Raw genomic sequence first — 14,095 nt, 5'->3', positions numbered from 1 at the left:
CATGGGCACTGGCGAATCCCGATAGCACTCCAACGCGCTCGTCTTCTGGCAATCTCCATCATCCATTACTGTTTATTTGTTCTACTATGTATCATTGACAAATAGGCACCTGTGCTCGCTCAAACGAAGGCACGTCATGAGCACTCGGCTGCCCTACAGCAGCCGTGGTTTTTCAATGTGTAAACATAATATATAAAGACAATAATGCCAAGGAATGTACAGGGGAAGTTATTAAACCAATTGCAATGTAAATGTCAAGAAAGAAAAGTAGGCGAAAAGATAGGTTGCCGGGACCAACCAAGGCAAGCTATCTTTTCACCCACTTAATTTTGTGTCAAAACACGAAAAAATGAGCTCTAAAGTACACACTTCTCTCCCAATATATATATATATATATATATATATATATATATATATATATATATATATATATATATATATATATATATATATATATATATATATATATATATATATATATATTCCTGCTCACGGCTGGTTATATTTTCACCCACTTTTCTTTCTTCTTATTTACATACCATTGGTTCTAATAACTTCCCCTGTATATTCCTTGGCATTACTGTCTATTAGATCTCATTATTATTGTCATTAATATTGTGTCAAAACACGGAAAAACGAGTCCTTAGGTACACACTTCTTTCTTTTATATATATATATATATATATATATATATATATATTATGACGACTCGGTTGTAACGAGGTTTATTCGTCGTGAACTCGGGAACGAACAAGCGCAACGGACCCGACAAAGAAGCGCACGTGCCAAGAAGATGATGATTGTCAGCCAGAACATATGATGATGATTGACTGCTGTTCAGATGAGGATGAAGAGCATAATAGATGCCTACACTGATTCCCCCCCCCCCCCCCCCCCGTGGAAGCGGCGCCAGCCTGGCCGCTGCGGGCGGGTAGTCAAGGTGACGAGGAACGTCGTGTGAAAAGCTTCATGCGGGAAACGTGTACGATTTCGGTGCTGCGGTAACGGCGGTCAGTTGGCACGACAAGAGGCGTCACACGATAGTTGACAGGTAAAGTCTGCTCTAAAACAACATATGGGCCGATGAATCGAGGCTGGAACTTGTCGCAGAGACCAGGTGTGCGAATTGGTGTCAATAGCAGCACCTCGTCACCCGGTCGAAATGATACCACACGATGAGAGGTGTCGTAGACGGCCTTCCTTGCTTGTTGCATAGCTTCCGTGCTCATACGAGCGCCCTTGCGGCACTGGGCAAGGCAAGAAATATATTCTTCGCAAGAAGATGGTGATGTAGGGCCATTGCTGGTGAAGAAGGAAACATCGATAAAGAAAGTAGGTGAACGTCCGTAAACGAGATAAAACGGTGAGTAGCCGGTTGTGCGCTGAACAGCGGTGTTGTAGGCGAAAGTGAGGAACAGTAGAAGTTTATCCCAGTTTCTGTGATCCGGTTGAATGTATACGGCGATCATGTCGGCAAGGGTTCGATGAAATCTCTCGGTCAGACCGTTTGTTTGAGGATGGTAGCTAGACGCCATCTTGTGTGTGGTACCAAAAACGCGAAGAACTTCACCTAAAAGCTGTGATAAGAACACCTTTCCACGGTCACTTAGAAGTACACGAGGAGCACCATGACGTAGTATTATGGCCTGAAGGACGAAGTCAGCAACTTCCGAAGCTGAACCAGTAGCTACTGAAGTTGCCTCGGCGTAGCGTGTCATATGATCTACGGCGGTGACTATCCATCTATTTCCAGCACCAGTAAAAAGGAAGGGGTACATAAAGATCGACACCTACGACCTTGAAAGGTGTTGTAGGGCACGTCATTGGCTGTAACTGACCAGCCGGGGGAGATGTCGGAAGTTTGCGAAGTTGGCATGGAGAGCAGGAACCCACGTACTTTGCTATGCTGGTAGAAATCCCAGGCCAATAAAAGCGGCTTTGAATGCGGTCGTAGGTTTTGTGAAAGCCTAGGTGGCCAGCAGTCAAATCGTCATGAAAGGCGTTAAGTACATGATGTTGAAGAGCGCGTGGCAGAACAGGTACCCAGCGTTGGCCGTCAGGATGATATATGTGACGATACAGCACACCGTCCTGAAATTTGAAGTGCTCGAGTTGTCGACGAAGGCGTGCATTGGGTGGACGCGTAGCTCCTGAAAGGTGGTCTATAATGCGCCGACAATACGGGTCAGCCTGCTGGGGAGAACTGAAAGGTTGTTCATCGTCGATTGGCGGTTGGTACAGCGAGGCGAGCAAGGCAACAGAAGTGGGAGTCACGTCCGCACTGGTGTCGTTGGAGGTGGCAGCTGGAGTGTCGAACGACGCCATAGGTAGTGAGCAACGAGAAAGAGCGTCGGCGTCTTGATGTTTTTTGCCCGATTCATAAATAATCTCAAACTGATACTCCTGTAGGCGTAAAATCCAACGACCCAAGCGTCCGGACAAGTTCTTCATTGTAGAAAGCCAGCATAAGGCGTGGTGGTCCGTTACGATGGTGAATTGACGGCCGTACAGATAAGGAGGGAACTTTTGTATGGACCAAACCACAGCGAGGCACTCCTGCTCAGTGATGGTATAGTTTTTTTCGGTAGAAGTTAGCACTCGGCTAGCATATGCGATGACCCTTTCCCGTCCAGAGTTATCACGTTGGAGGAGACAGCACCTATACCGCAACCGCTGGCGTCGGTATGCAGGAGTGTTTGGGCGGTGTCATCAAAATGGCAGAGTACAGGCTCTGACGTCAAAGCTTTCTTCAATAGGTGAAACGCCGACTGACATTCCTCGGACCACACAAAGGGTGCATTAGATGCAAGTAGTTTGTGAAGTGGCGCAGCTATTGAAGCGAAATTTCGTATGAAGCGACGAAAATATGATGCGAGCCCAAGAAAACTTCGCAAATCCTTAAGTCTTGTGGGGTATGGAAATCGAAGGACGGCAGCGATCTTTTCGGGGTCAGGGCGAATATCGTCCTTGCTGACGACATGGCCGAGAACCTTGATGGATTTGGTGGCGAAACGGCACTTCTTAGTGTTGAGCTACAGACCCGCACCGGCGAGGCATGTTAGGACGTCATCCAAGCGGCTCAGGTGCTGAGAACACGATGGAAAGATGATAATGTCATCAAGGTAGCAGAGACACGTCTTCCATTTCAGACCACGCAGGACGGTGTCGATCATGCGTTCAAACGTCGCGGGTGCATTGCAGAGCCCGAAAGGCATCACTTTAAATTCGTATAGGCCATCGGAGGTTGCAAATGCCGTTTTTTCTTTGTCGTCATCGTGCATGGGAATTTGCCAATATCCCGAATGCAAATCAAGGCTTGAAAAGTATTCGGCGCCTTGCAGTGAATCAAGGGCGTCGTCGATGTGTGGCATGGGGTATACGTCCTTGCGTGTAATATTGTTAAGTGCCCGGTAATCAACGCAAAAGCGCACAGAGCCATCTTTTTTTCATACCAAAACAACAGGGGATGACGAAGGGCTAGTTGATGGACGAATTATTTCTCGTTGGAGCATGTCAGCGACGTTTTCCTCGACGATTTTTCGCTCAGTGAGAGACACGCGGTGCGGGCGGTGATGTACAACAGATGTTCCCTCCGTCTGAATGCGATGCGCTGCAGTGGTAGTTCGGCCCAACGTTGAGGAGCAGGTGTCGAAAGAATCGGCGTGTTTCGTTAATAACGCAAGCCACTGCTGCGCCTGCATAGCTGTTAAGTCATCACTGATAAGAGCTGTGAAGGGAGAGGATGAGGCAGGCTTACTCAAAGAACGGTCGTTGGTAGAGGCAGGGTTAAGTGGCGTGACGCTGACAGGCTCAGCATCCACAACACAGGCTACTGCAGTGCCCTCTGGCAGGAGAACTTTCTCTGGCGTTTCATTCGTAGCAATGACGAGCGCGGAGCCATGGTGAAAGCGTACGACACCTGATGCAAGGGCTACGCCTTTTGCGACGCAAGTCGACGAAGGAGACACCAAGACGTCACCGTGGTCGATGTCCTTAGAGATCAGGGTCACAATTCGTTCTTGATGTGGCGGTAGTTCGAGATCTTCGCGAGCGAACAGGCGTAGAGGCTTGTAGACGCCTTCGTCGAACATGGAGTTCGTATTAGTTAGGTGCAGAATCCGTTCACCACAACATATAGCGGCTGAAGAAGAAGATAGGAAGTCCCACCCTAGAATTAGCTGGTGAGAGCACCGGGTAAGCACAGCGAACTCGATGTAATGCAAAATGTCATCAATAAACACACGAGCAGTACAAAGAGCAAAAGGGCGGATAGTGTTCCCCTGGGCTTCGACTAGATTGGGTCCATTATAAGGTGTCATTACTTTTTTCAGGCGTTTGCAAAAATCATACCTAATCACAGAAACTGTAGCACCGGTGTCCACCAAAGCGTCCACGAGAACTCCTTCCACCGTAACAGAAACCATGTTGAACGGGCATGCTGGAGGAATATGAGTCCTACTGTTACATGCAGTTTCTCCTCCGAAAACTGCATCATTTAGTTTACCGACTGGTTGTCAGTAGTAAACGAGGCTGGCTGAAGAGGAGAGGAGGAGCGACGGAAGGGCGAAGGTGATCTGCGTCGGCTTGAACGGTAAGTGTTCCGCGTCTCAGTCGACGCGGGCAGAGATGGAGACCGCTGCTGTCCAAATGAATAACGCCGAGCGTAAGAATCCCCTCTGGAAAAGTCCCGTTCGCGCATGTCGTACCCGCGACGCTCGTCCTGCTGGCGCTTGCGGCAGAAGCGCGATATATGGCTACGATATCCACAGTAAAACATGTTGGGCGAGACGGGCGCCAAGGCGGGTAGTAGAGGGCGTTCGGCGCACCGGGAGATAGCGCACTCAAGTGGACAGACGGAGGGTCGGTTGGGATTGGCCGGAAGTGGACCGGTGGTGCAGCAGCAACCGGCGTGAATAATGGCAGCGGTGAAGTAGAGTTTACGTTGCAAGGAGGCGCGGCCGCAACTTGCGCGTACGTTGGAGGGCTAGACGGAGGTGGCTGTACGTAGGCTGGACCGGTGAATGATGTTAGTTCCTCCCTTACGATGTCACGGAGGGCCATGCTTGAAGGCTGTGTGACAGATAGAGAAGGTTGTGAGATGCCCATTGATTGAAGTTCTTCTCGTATGATCTCCCGTATCATGTCACGCAGGTCCCGGTCTGCTGTACGGTGTTCACTATTGCCCGACTGAAGGCGAACAGAATCAAGTTTGTCGAGACGCTGACACGTAGAGACGACGTCAGTGACAGTAGGAGGATTCTGGGCAACAAGGGCATTATAGGCAATGCTTCCGATGCCCTTCAGGATGTGGCGCAGTTTGTCCGACTCGGACATCGAAGAATTGACGCGCCGGCAAAGCGCAAGGACATCCTCAATATAAGATGTGTATGACTCGCCGGGATGTTGTTGGCGAGTATCTAGGGCCCTCCTCGCTAGAGCGGATCGAACGGCTGGCATGCCGAATACTTGGCGAAGCTGCTGCTTGAAGGCAGGCCAGTCGGTGAGGTAGATCTCATGGTTCAAGAACCATGTCTTGGCAACACCCGTGAGATAAAGCGATACTTAGCGGAGCTTGTTAGAGTCGTCCCAGTGATTAGTAGCGCTTACTCGCTCGTAGTTATCGAGCCAGTCCTCCACATCTTCGCCGCGGAGACCAGCGAAGATCGGAGGGTCACGCTGGTGGTTTACGATGTAAAGAGGAGGGGCTTGCGGCGCAGTGACGGCTTGCGGCGCAGAGACGGGAGCAGAAAGGGCATCCACCCACTCACTCTGAGACATGTTGGTGGACTGAGGGTCCAAGCGGCGGCCTGAACGGAGCTCCAGCGAGTAGGCGTTGTAAGGAGAGGTACTGGGAACGTCAATCCACCTCCACCACGTATGACGACTCGGTTGTAACAAGGTTTATTCGTCGTGAACTCGGGAACGAACAAGCGTAACGGACCCGACAAAGAAGCGCACGTGCCAAGAAGATGATGATTGTCAGCCAGAACATATGATGATGATTGCTGTTCAGATGAGGATGAAGCGCATAATAGATGCCTATACTATATATATATATATATATATATATATATATATATATATATATATATATATATATATATATATATATATAGTATAACTCATCCCCTGATGAAAGGAGGACCCCTCCCGAAACTGTTGAGAAATAAATATATTTATCCTTGTTGACAACGCTCCCGTGGTGCCATATCCCCTGTGTGTGTGTGTGTGTGTGTGTGTGTGTGTGTGTGTGTGTGTGTGTGTGTGTGTGTGTGTGTGTGTGTGTGTGTGTACGTGCGCGCGTGCGTGAGTGCGTGCGCGCGTGAGTGCGTGCGCGCGTGCGTGCGTTTCGTGCATGTGTGTCGAGTACCGGATATAATGAAAAATATTCAAGTTATGTTTTTTGATATGGTTTCAGAACATAAAAACTGTGAACATCTATTGTAAAGTGTCCACAAATAATTGTCAAGCATTCCGGCTGAGAAAACGTGAAAGTGCTGAGAAAACGTCACAATAATGAAAATATATTAGACAAATTCATAAACAGATCAACGACTTTGTCACGCATTCATTGCCATATCATTCATACATGAGTTGTGGATTTTTCTGTCAGCCTCAGAGCAAAAAGCTGGTTCTGAAAAGAAAAACATCAGTTGCTTGGCAGGCACAGGAAAAATCAATTGGCTTTTTAACTAAATAGTGCCTCGTAGTCTACTAAATATGCGATATTTCATCGCTGTGATAAATGAGATTTTAAAACACTGATTAGAACATTTGAGTGGATCACTGTTGTGACAAACACCAGCTAATTTGTTGCGGCTGCGGCCCCGAGGAAGCGTCCGCCACTCGTTTCCCCGTCTTTTCCTTCCCCGCCCCGTCGTGCTGCAGCGGCCGCAACTGACCCTACGGCTGACACGCGCTCTCCTATACAAAGCCACTCCACGCGGCCAGCTGTACCGTGCGCTCTTTCATCTAGCGGCCGTGGTTCAACAAACCTTGATTTCTACTGAGCCGCGGCCACGAGCCCCTGCGAGCGAGCGCTCCGCGCTCCCCCAACATCAAACACGCCTACGCGGCCCGTCATACCTCACCAACTCTGCGAATCTTTTTCTTCCGGTCTTCTCGGCGGCCTTCATCAATGGTTGTGTGTTTTGATTGTTCGGACGGGCGCTGGTGAAGATGAATCGAATGCGACCCTTTTTTTTCCCTCTTCCTCTTTTGCTTTTTACCTACCTATCTACTTTCACTCCCATTACCTTATCTCTTGTATTGATTTGTTGAGGTGTCATCCAAGTGATAGACAGTTATGAGCAGCAGTTTTCTCTTCCTTTCATTTTCATAATCACTTAGAGAGAGAGAGAGGGGGGGTGGTAGAATTTCTATGAACACATAAAGTTTTAAATTTAATAATATTTAGTTACAGTCGCCAGGTATTACACCAATCACTTATATGGTTAAATTTGATTAAACAGCACTAGTATCATTAGTACTGATTATTTCACGATTAATTATACAATCTTCAGCAAATAGATGAACGTGGAATGTCAATGCAGATGGAAAAATAAGTGGTTTTAGCACTGATCCTTGTGGCATGTCAGAACGAACTTCAGGTAACGGTGAGTCATGATTATTCACAGTAACAAACTGATGGAGGTTACAAAGAAAGTATTCGATATATTTAGGTATGTTACTATCAAGGATTAAAGGCCGAACCCCATAAACGTGAAAAAGCACGCGACCGCGACGGAGCGTTTGCAGTTTTCGTGCGATCCCTCGGTTCTTCAGATTTGGAAACCACTGCCAATCGCCTGGAAGTCTAAAAGTGCCGGAACAGGATGTACATGACTGACGTACTGCTGGTTCTCTCCATGTTCTGCGAAGCCTCCTTTCGTGCTCTTCTCCGCCCGAGTCACGTGTGCACAACGAAAAAATAACATAATGTTTATGCACGTTCATGTAAAATAAGTGCTGCAAGGCAGTAATAAACACCTTCCGTTTCATTATACAAGACATTTTATTTCTACATTGCATATTACCAACTACGCGGAGCTCTCGGTATGAGTAGATGGCTTCACGCCAGCAATAGTGGAGTTTGCTCGCTGAAGCTGTCACGTCAATGAGGTTAGCCTGCGCAAGCAACTGTTCGCGCAAAGACAATCTAGGTCGCTGTCACGAGCATTTTCCCGGTAATGGGGTTGGGATTCAAAAGACTTAGTTTGAAAAAAAAGTAGTTCATGGCAAACTTTGTCAAATGCTTTACTGAAATCTAAAAACACACAGTCAGCAGATGAGGTGCTATCAAAAATACAGTGTAGTCCATAACTAAACGATATTAGTAGCCTTTCGCATGAGTGTTTTACGGAAGCTATGCTGAGCTGGGGTGAAAAATGAGTCGAGGAAGTTAAAGTTGGTGAAAAACAGGTGTTTCATAAGCTTGCAACAGGTGCTAGTCAGTGAGATCGGGTGGTAATTCACGGGCGAGTGTTTGCTGCCAGACATGTGTGGAGGAATCACCTTCCCTATTTTCCATTGCGAAAGAAGTGTCTCGGGATTACTGAAATATTTTGGTCAATATGATGGAGCTCAAGGCGCTAGTGTTTTTTAAATAGTTGCTGATGAAGCTGTGTAGACCTGGAGCCGAGTTAAAGGGTAATTTATCAATGAGTTTAGCAATGCCAGATGAATGAACTGTTACAGAATCCATGATAAGATAGCTGCATGCATTAGTGTCCGGTAGGTGAATGTTGCTTGAAACCTAATGACTTGTACTTTTGAATTGAAAACTGTGTACTGCACTCTGTGCGAAAGGAATTCTTTAGCCCATGAAATAAAATTGGGGTGCATTTTAAGTTGGGTTAGTTTTCGTATAACTCTGTGGTGAGGAACGCAATGTCGCGGGTTATTTGTGAGAAAAGAGCAAATGTCATTACCAATAAAAAAGAGCGTCATGTTGTTTTTAACGCAGATTGGTAACAGAGATTGGAGCAGATCGTTAAACCACAAAATCAAGTCAAAACACCTGATTTTAGCCATAGGTATCTGTACGTCAATCAAATTGATAAGTGTGCTCTTTAACCATTGCCAGTTTTCTTCTACTGATTTTGTTAAATAAGCGACTAATAATACATTAGAAAAAGCTGATGACTCAGAATTGATTATATCGATGCTAGCTTTCTTGTAACATCGTAGAATCTTGCTCATAATATGACGTTTCATGTAAAGCTAGCTCATTATGATGTCATAATCTGACAAATCATCCACGTTGGACAAAGCAACACAAATTTCAGGATTATTAGTTAGAATAAGGTCAAAAATATTTGCTGACAAAACCGACTTACGTGTGGGACTAGTATTGAGCTGGTGTTGAGCTGGTGTACAGATGGATAAGCAGATGAAATTGCCCAGTTGATTCCTGGAAAATAAAAGCGCCAAAAAATGAGTAGAACATAGCAAAGCAATCAACAAGAACAAGGAGAATTCTTCTGAATTATCAAGAGAAAGTGGTGCTCATATTAGGTGGTTGATAAAATACACCAACAAATGGCTAAAGTCACATTTCACAGTCACCCATAAGCATTTTAAAAAAGTGTAAATTGGAAGATTTGATTATATGAATTCTGTTTTAACTGCCAAAAGAATGCCTTTTTTCTGCTTACAATCACAGCGAAAAATTGTATACGAGGACCAGCTGTTAAAAATATGTGCATCGTCAAGCCATGTCTCACTAAGTAAGACTCTGAGCATGAATCAATGATAGATGACAAGGACTTGGAGAGCACACTTCTGATATTTATATACAAGAAGGTGATACTGCCATCCCATGACGTATGTGTGATCTTGGCTTATGCAGACTGAGTGGAACGACAGAGTGAAACGTGTGCTTCTACTGCTAATGGACTGTGATACACGTGTTGCACCATCATCTTCGGAGTTCCACTCGTAAACGTATCTGTTGATAAAAAGTTTGTTGAATACAACTATCACCATCTTTTCTTATCTCCTTGGAAAAGTGCAAGAGCTTAAAACCTTTCACTCACAGCCTCAGAAACGTCACGCAAAATACTGGAGGCTGTGTTTGTGAGTTTGTAACCGTGACTGTCTCTATTTCCTTGTCATTAAAGATTAGCAATTATAGGTCGAACGCCCTAATCGAGGAGCCCTGGCAACTTAAGGAACAGTTAGATCTATTTTGCTACTGCACAAAATCCAGCACAATTTTTCAGAACTTTCCTTCTTTTCACTTCCACCAGTATCTGAAATTCTGAAAAACAATAAGCGGTGTCTACGTGAGCGATTCTCCAAGTCGTCCACTTTGTCTTGAATTCTGGAGATGTGATTCGAATGGGTAGTGAACGCGTCAACCAAAACGTCCTTCGATACTTTCACTTCAACATTAGACATGCGGGTCATGATCTTATTAACGGTATCGCTGTAGTTAGGGAGGGAGGTACACAATCTATACAAGTTGCCCCTTTGGATTCCAACTCAGACAGGCGCCGAGAAACTGCTTCGGGGTCATTTTTCAAAGTGTCATCTTCAGAATGAGTGGTCATCCTGCTCCCGATAGGCAGTGACGCTCGTTCCTCACGTCCTTCCTGCTCGGCGTCCTAATCACACAGTGCCAGCTCATCTTCCTGGGTTTTCCTCCCGCCCCAGCTCACGTGCGATGTGTCCTTTAGAGATTATTTTAATGCCTTTATGTGGCTGGTGCACGTCCTCTCGGGTGATTCTTCGTTCTTCTCCCGCAGCGTCGCAGCGCTTCCACGTTCAGCAAGCGCCTCCCATCTCGCCTTTATTCATGATACGACCACCCTGCTCCGCAAACGACAAACATCATCGGCAGCTCAGAGAAACGACCGCAAGCTGCCAACCTGAAGGTGGTCACATCTTCGTCATCGACCAAATCACAAAGCAGCGTTACCTGGTCAACAGTGATTCCAACATCTAATGCTAGCCGCGATCCCACCTTCAAGATCCTCGCCTACCAAAGACTTTCGAGGTCAGCAAACCCAAGTCTTTCGAGGTCAGCGAACTGGTCCACAATGAAGACGTACGGTTCGCTGTGCCTGCACATCCAGCTCAAGAACCAACAACGTGACATTCACTGGAACTTTGTCATCGTCGACGTCCTCGAGTCACTCATTGTCTGGGACTACCTGGCACACTACACCTTCCGGACTGCCGCCACGACTGGCTTATCGACGTGACAATGGGGCACTCTATACTAGGCCAGCGAACGACTCCCCAACAACCAAGCCTCTCTGTTGACAATCACTCGCTGTACCATGCCATCTTAACAGAATTTGCTGGCTTCGCGCGTCCAAGCGAACTGCCACGCAGTGCAGCGCACCACCGTGCACTACATCCAGACAACAACATGCCACCCAGTTTTCTGCTGCGACCGTTGCCTTACCCCAGACAGCATGCGCATAGCCTGGGTTGGGCTTGGTGGCACCGTTCAGAGCATCATGCTAAACTACGTGCTCTTCGTTATACAGGTATGCCTTGGCTTTCACGGGACTGAACGTGCTTCCCTGATGGGTTGCTGTGGTCATTCCGCCACAACGACACGTGCAACTTGGGACGACGCTGCTACCGCTATCAGCATGGCAGAACGAACCCTATCATGATGCGACGCTTCGCACGTCACGTCCGGAGGATCCCTTTGGCGCGCCAGCGACATCTGGCACATCCGCGGGACTGCATAAAAGGCCGAACATGAACCGCGCACGCTTCACTGGGCTTGGTGGCACCGTTCGGAGCATCATGCTAAACAACGTGCTCTTCGTTATACAGGTTGGTGATAAATGGTCCTTTGTTAAATGTACTAAAACTAGTTACGTTGGACTAGTTGTGCTGCCAAGCCCACAGTACATGTTGTTTTGCTACCTGCAGTGTGTTGGCGTGATATTTTTGTTATTGCAACTGAGTGGTGACGTGGAAGAGAACCCAGGTCCTGACGAAATAGATCAAATACTAAAGGCCGTCAATGAACTTAAGACATCTCATACAGCTCTTGAGACGGGTCTTAAAGATGTCCAGCTAAGGCTATCTCAGATTGAAAGTACCTTTACGTCAATAAAGCAATGTCAGGAGAAGATAGAAAAATGTGAAGCAACCGTATCGGCTATCCGCAGTGAGTTCACTGAAATGCACAACAAAATAGAAGAACTAGAAAATAGAAGCCGCCGAAACAATATCACTATTTATGGTCTTAAAGAAACAGAACAAAAACCAAAAATGGTGCAACAACTTGTGACTCGAGGAATATTTTCTGAAATGTTGGGCATCCAAGTGAAATCTGTTGAGCGTGTGCACAGGCTCGGTCTTCGGAAGCCTAACCACGACCGACCGGTTATATTGCGCTTCTATGATTTTACAGAAAAAATGCTGGTATTACGAAACCGTTATAATTTTAAAAATACAGCCATATCTTTATCGGAAGACTATTCTAAGTTTGTTCGTGAAACTCGAAGGAAGCTGTGGCAGGCGTCTGCGCTGAATCGCAGTAACGGAGATAAGGTGACACTAGTTTACGACAAACTTAAAATCAATGAAGAATCCTTCACATAAAATGAGATAGAAAATAAATTGGTAGCTGTGAAACGTGCTTGTACCGATGGTCACAGGAAGGCAAGCACTTCTCAAGCGTGACAGAAAACAAAAGAGCCACTTAAGCTGCTTTGCTTTAATGCAAGAAGTATCGTAAACAAACACAGCAGTTGGAAGAAATGTCGCTTTCGTACGGACCTGATGTAGTGGTCATTACGGAAACGTGGCTAGACCTTGCTATTCACGATATAGAGATAGTGCAACCAGCATACGCACTGCTTCGTACAGATCGGGATGGCCGTGGTGGGGGCGTGGCCATCGCAATTAAACGGAACACGCCTTTTCATAAAGGAAGTGACATTGCTGGTCACAAAAGCGTGTGGTGTTCAATCCTTATCAATAACACCCCTGTGTTGATTGGTGGTGTAAACCGGTTTCCGGGTGCTCCTGATGAATACCTTTAAAGCTACAGAACTTTCTTCACGGCTGTGTAGGTGAGCGAACGAAACTAATACTTACTGGTGATTTTAATATGCCGGGAATAAACTGGAACACTTTTGCCATCAGAAATACTGCTGTTAAAGGTTCAGATATACTTTTTGACATTATGTTTAGTCACTCGTTGACACAGCTGGTGATAGAACCGGCTCGCATCCACGTGTCGGCATGCTCAGTGCTTGATCTTGCATTTGTGTCTGGCTCATTAACACCACAAATAAGTATTGAAGAAGGAATCACTGATCACAAGCTCATTCTGTTGACATTTCATGGCATGGGCGGCCGCGTATCACATGCAACGACGCACATATCAGTTAAAGATTACTACAGAGCGATTGATGAAAGTGTTATAGATTTTCTTGAAGCATCACAAGACGATTTTAATACGTCATCGGGTGTCGTGGATCTGTGGAAAAAACTAAAATCTGGAATCAGGCATTGTGAATCAACCTTCATACCTACTAAGCTAAAGAAAACTAAGTGTAAAACGCCGTGGATTACGAGAAACATAATCCACCTAAAAAGAAAAGTACAAAGACTCCGCAAACAAAAAAAGAAATCCGCTACGCTCAATGAGCTTTCACGCCACTTAAAAACGGAAATAAAGATGGTAAAAGATCACTTTTTCTCAAGCACTCTGACTGAGTTTATGATAAATCAACCACGTAAATTTTGTAAGTACTTATCAAAGCCAAATAGCACAGTAACTAAAATGGAAATATTGGGTAGTCATGTTGAAGATGCTTTCAACATTTACTTCCAATCATTTTTCACGCGTACCCAGCCTTCATTTTTACCGTCGTCTAACAGTGAAAATCACATGCCAGAGTTAACAATAACAGAGTCTGGCATGCCTAACCTGCTTCTTCAACTCGATGTCAAAAAATCACAAGGCCCGGATGAAATTTCTAATGCTTTTCTTAAGCGCTATGCCGCTCAGCTAACCCCTTTTCTGCAAAATATATTTTCCTTATCATAGAAACAGCGGTGCTTACTGATGATTGGTTGTATGCAAAAGTAATTCCTATCCATAAAAGTGGGAACA

At 45.9% G+C, this 14,095-nt stretch overlaps 1 protein-coding gene across 1 annotated transcript in view; it reads right to left on the bottom strand.

Moving 5' to 3' along the window:
* LOC119186288 (histone H4) overlaps positions 1-14,095 on the bottom strand; it is a 62,281-nt gene that overhangs the window by 13,483 nt on the left and 34,703 nt on the right. Inside the window, exon 3 of the mRNA XM_075865801.1 lies at positions 9,339-9,412. The gene's annotated coding sequence lies outside the window, so the exon portion shown is untranslated. The remainder of the gene's footprint in view (positions 1-9,338; positions 9,413-14,095) is intronic.

Source organism: Rhipicephalus microplus, chromosome 6 (genome assembly GCF_043290135.1).
Source record: "Rhipicephalus microplus isolate Deutch F79 chromosome 6, USDA_Rmic, whole genome shotgun sequence".
Classification (NCBI taxonomy): Eukaryota; Metazoa; Arthropoda; class Arachnida; order Ixodida; family Ixodidae; genus Rhipicephalus; species Rhipicephalus microplus.
This window is presented reverse-complemented; position numbering and strand designations above follow the sequence as displayed.